We start from the raw sequence: 5,832 nt of genomic DNA, 5'->3' as shown, positions 1-5,832 counted from the left end.
CTTCACTTTACTCTAAGGGGGGAGGAGTTATGGAAACCCCCATAACACAACCACCAACCAAACCTCCAAGGTTACATATATAAGTCAATGAACTAAAATAAAATCATAAGAATTATTGTTAAAGTATGGAATAAGCAAATTGTAATTTGAGTTCATAAGAATTACCATTAAAATATAGAATAAGCAAATCGTAATTAAATTGAGTTCATAAGAATTATTAAAATACAGAATAAGCAATTTTACAATAAATTTATAAGCTTCATATTACCGATTGCCGAATTAACAAAAACTTGTAAAATGCTAATTAAGCAATATTAACATTATTGAGAAATTGATTTAGTTAGTATTAAATGCAGAATAAGCAATTTTGTAATTAAATTATAAGTTTCATTTTTAATCACTTTCAATAAAAGAATCAGTTGTAATTCAGTGGTGAAAGAAAGTAGTGTATTGTTTTTTTTCTATCCTTTAAAAGATAGGAACATAACTCGCGTGGTTACGCTCAAGAAGACGACCTGTGCACTGGTGGACATCAGAAATCGCAGGGCTTGGAAGAACCTGGTTCCGTAATAGATGAAGGTACACCAGAGCCAGACGAAACTGAGAAGCAGAGGCGGAAGCTGCTGATTTCAGACAATCCCGAAAAGCGCTGAAGCAAGCAATCATCGCCAGGCAAGCAAGGTAAAATGTGAGGAACTTTGAAGGGATCTAAACACCGAAGGCTTGCAGAGTCTTTTGAGAAAGCAAGAGGATTGTCAGCAAGGCAGTACAGTTACCGACGCGGTATCCAGATCGGGACACTGAGGACGCTAGAAGGAAGCTGAACCAAGTCATGATAAGGACGCAAATCTGGCTTGAGGACCACTGCCTGGAACTCGCCAAGCATAACATCGAAGACACCTTTTGACATGAGGTCACATGCCACTCGAGGTCATCATGCAAATAGGCGACACGTCCTTAGTGACCGAAAATAAGAGAAATACTTAGTTATTCAGCTTGACTGCAGGCTTACTTTCTGGGCCCAGAGACGGCATGCGGATACCAAAGCAGCAACGATCACGGGTATGCTAAGTAGATTAATGGCAAACATCGGCGAGCCAACACAGAGCCAAAGAAAGCTAATTACGGCGGCCACAAGCTAAATTCTCCTGTTCGGCAGCGAAGTATGTGGAATTGTGCTAAGCTGCAAAGCGAAGCGCAAAGCACTGGAGGCTGTGCAAGGAACAGCGGCACTCAGGCGCAGGAATTTTTGTGATCAGCGGGCAGATACCTGTCGACCTCATGGTGCAGGATCGAATGCGTGGGACTCCAAGAGGAAACACGTAATCACTAGCTTCTCAAAACGGAAATGCCAAACCATGCTGCGGTGTCAAAACCGATGGGACACTGAACCGAGTGGCAGATGGACGGCGAATCTTATTCCATCAATTGGCAAATGGGTCCAAAGGAACTTCGCGGAAGTGAGATACCTATACCTCATGGGCAAGGTAACCGATTCCAAATGCATATACTGCGAAGCGCTGAGCGATGACGCTGTACACACTTTTTTAAGTTGTAAAAGATCGTTTACGAAAAGAAATGCTCTGAGGGAGTAGGTTGGCGACATCGCTCCGAGCAATTTAATCAGCAAAATGCTCAAACGCGAGGACTGCTGGAACGCGGTAAAGAAATACATCGAGAACGTACAACGGAAAAAAAGATTGACCTCGACACAGTGCAACAAAATAAAGCTGCACAGATAGAAGCACAAGAAGACGAGCCTATAGGACGAAAGCTGGCAACAAATATGGTGCACCCAGATGTGGGTCCTATATGAATGCCGTTCTGGGACCTCCCGAAGTAATATAGAAAGCTGTTCCGGGAAGGGTGTCTCCCGAGAATGAGATGAGGGATCGTTTAAGTGGCCACACCACACGACGCAGTAGACGACGGTCGTTGTAAGTGCGAAGGCATTTTTAACCCCCACCCCTCGGAACCAAGTGGTTTTCCAAAACGCATAACTGTAACCATATATAGAATTGACTGTGGCATTCACAGTAATAGAACTATTGTATATACGAAGGTTCTAGAGATAAGCTGTTCGGTTGGTTGTAGCCTCTTGCAGCCCAACAGCTGACAAAGTGATTCCATTCATTGTCTTACATCCGGCAAATATTGTTTCCTGGCTGAGTCGCAATTGAAGCTGAGGTGCGAAGATCCTATCTGGCCCCGGCGATTTGTATGGTTTAAATGACTTTACGTCCCAAGTTATACTGGCCTCGGTAATGATGTGTAAACTTTCGAGTCCTGCCTCCAAATTGCAAGCAATTCCTATTTGTCCATTTTCTGGATTGTCGATAAAGCGCTTTTGTGCTTAAGTGTGATTTGGTAACTGTCCTAACAAGATTATTTAGAGGAGTGGCTTAGTCAGGAGAAAATGGCGGATGCAGATGAAGATTTTTTACTAGCCAACGATTACACACCTGCCAGAAAATTTTCCTATGATTCCTAAAATTGATTGGCAGAGGCGTATCCTCCTGAACTTAAATGTAGCGATAGTTCGAAAATCAGTGCCTTAAGAGTACTCTCCATTGATTAATGTGATGTCAAGAACCTCCTGACGATTGAGTATAATAAATGTAGATTCGTTTCCTTTATTGCAAAGAAACGATCTGCTACTAAAAATATACGATAACAGAAAAGTAACTCACCGCGTTTGTTGATATCTGAGCTACACCAATATCTATGGTGGGCCCTTTGCATAGCTCCGAGTCCGGATACTTGTTTCGATTTTTGTGGACTTCCATTCATTAATGAGGAGTTAAGGGTTGCTTGCCTGGAATATTTTCATAATCTCGGCGGGCTCATTGAAAGTGGAGTTGCAGAGATCTTGCATCAGTGTACTTGCCGCATGACAAACCGGCGCCGCCAGACGAAGTGGCTCGGTTGCTACCATCACTCAGCAACACAGACAGATTGTGGATCAAAAATTCAACATATCAATGAAATCATAACGACAAGTAAAGATTTAGATGAGAAAGTAAGTGCTTTGTTGATGAACAGATTTAAAGCTTCATCTCTTGTCACTTATGGTAAAACCACTTATCCCACCAGATGGAATGAAGATTTAAGTCAACTTAGGAAAATAACAAGAGACATCTTCAACATCTGCAACAAATACAAGTACTTTAAGCCCTACAAGGATTGTCTTAGGGAATACAAGAATCAATCAGAGAAGCTCAGACAGATGCTTGAAAGCTTTTATCCAAGGAACTCTCCTGTCAATACCATACAATTAACCACATTGTATCCCCAGAGAGAATTCTATAGGTGCTGAAAAACTTCGAAGCATACAAAGCAGACGGTCCGGATGGGACATTCTCTGTCAGACTGTGGCAGAAACGACGATTCCATGGCTAGAGGTATTTTTTAAAAAAAGTCTTATGCATATTAAAAGTCTGGGGCATATTCCAAAAAGATGTAGAAGGCTTTTGACTCCAAAGCTGGTAGACGCGGTCATGATATAGCGAAATACTATAGACCCAACAGTCGATTCTCAAAACTCTAAAATTTGCCTATCTCATCCCAACATGCCTATCAAAAAGGAAAATCTATAGATACAGCTCTTCAAGAGGTTGTAAGTACGATAGAGAAAAGCGTACAATACACACAATACTCACTTCTCGCCTTTCTCGACATAGAAGGTGCCTTTAACAACGTTAACACTCCAATTACTGATGCCCTTAACACGTTAGGCATGGATATTGGTGTCAACGACTAGATGAACAACATGCTTAAAACTAGAATAATCATCGGAGTGGTAATGGGTAGTAGCACAGCCAAACACTCTGCCAACAGGGAAACTCCACAGTGGGGGGATTTCATTCCCTTTGCTGTGATTATTAGTTGTTAGTCATACGAGTATATGTATGCACTTTCCATGTTCGACAGAAAGGGAATTAAAGCAGTGGCGTGTGCGGATGATATAGTAATTATAGTTTCAGGAATGTTTCCAACATTAATCAGCGAGATTATGCAAGGAACTTTGGGATTACTTAGCAACGGACCATAGACTGCGGTTTAAGGGTAAACTAGAGCAAAACAGATCTGATGCTATTCACTAAGAAAACCAAGATACCAGACTTAAATTTACCAAAATTAAACGGACTTAGTCTTATAATACGTCCACATATAAGTAGATGATCAAGTTTTTCGTGCTTAACTCCCAGTCCTTAATTAAATAGCCGAATTTCCCATACAAAATTTCTCTCCGAGATTATAAAATAATCCTAGATAATAACCATAAAACCCTGTGTTTTTTGTGTAATAGATCATTATTTTTACGAGTGTAAAGAAAAACGTCGAAGCAAAAACTGAATAAAATGGATGCCGGCAAAGAAAACAGGTTTGTAGACATAATTATAATAAGATGTTTGTAAGGTATTATTAACTATGCATTCATATAACAGAAAAAAATGGTGTGTCTGTCGGGGTATATCGACGATATGTGGCCGATTCCGTAGAAATGAAAAATAGGGTTAATTTCAATTTGTTATAATTTATTCTTTTTATAATTGGGTATATAATATATACATGTGTATGAGTGTGTATTAATTATATTTTTAATAATAGGTAGATATAATAACCTGTGGTGTGATGTTCCTATTTAATTGGCGGTATAGCTGGATTTGGGTTCCCTTCGTGGTCTTCCTTGCGCTCTGTGTGCTGTTAGTTATAAAACTAAAAACTTTTATACCGATGTTGGTGCTGTTATTCATTCCTGCATTGTCCTTCTTTCGCCTTTCGGAATTTAAGAGGACAATGCAGGGATGTGTTTGTTTGGAATAAACATCCCGGCCGTCTTGCAGTGTCTACGAATAAAAATTGGTTAATTGGGTGGAAAATACCTCTCATGATATTGAGAATTTGTTTTAGGTAACGAGTTATACTTAGGGTATAGTTTAAAATTCCGGTTAAAATCCATCCTAATGTGGTGTTTTGGGCGACCACTGTGCCATTGTCGGGATGAAATATGCCGGATTTTATCATTTTTGGCTATAGGTCGGCTCCAAGTTCGAGCATTACGTTGCTTGCTTTCGTGAATTATGGGTCAGGTAGGTCTAAGTGATCGAAACATTTTCGAATCTCGTCGCTTATGTCCTGCCCATAGGGTCGTGTGGGTAAATCCTTTGATATCAAAGCATGTGTTTCAAGCCGCAATTGATCATCAATTAGTGATCCGATTTCGAGATGGCAAATCCGATGTTCGTTTAGTTATGTTATCGGCAGTCTCAGCGTTTTTATTAAGTCAGAGCCGATGGTGGTTATTTTTTGGATCGGGTTGATGAGGGCCCTGACTTTATGTCATTTGTCTGCTTGTTTGATGCGGATGAGTGCCGTGGGTACAAGGGTCTGCTTGGCCAGTAATGAGGGTGGTCCTCTAGGGGTGGTGAAGGGATGTGCTTCGACTCCTCGTTCTCTGTTTGTTTCCGTGACATGAGTGTACAATCTTGGGTGTCCATGTAGGATGGAGTGATGTTTTCCATTGCATGTGGAACATCTCATCTCACTTGTACAGCTCTTTGTCCGGTGTGATTTGGCCAAGCAATTGATGCAGTATTTGTGGGTTGTGATTGCGTCGTATTTTTCTTTTACATTCAGGTTGGTATATTTGGAGCATGTCACCAACCTATGATCCCTTTTGCATACTCCACATGCAACGTGTCGGTGTATATTATATTTGGGTCGCGTAGTGTTGGAAATTCTGGGGTGTGCCGTGCGGTGTATGTCGCTATCTCTCTCTTCTTGGATGGGTGAAAGAGTTGTACGAAACCGGCGTGATCGGATTGCTAA

The sequence above is a fragment of the Anastrepha obliqua genome, unplaced genomic scaffold (genome assembly GCF_027943255.1).
Source record: "Anastrepha obliqua isolate idAnaObli1 unplaced genomic scaffold, idAnaObli1_1.0 ptg000012l, whole genome shotgun sequence".
In the NCBI taxonomy this organism is placed as follows: domain Eukaryota; kingdom Metazoa; phylum Arthropoda; class Insecta; order Diptera; family Tephritidae; genus Anastrepha; species Anastrepha obliqua.
Note: the sequence above shows the minus strand (reverse complement) of the source record.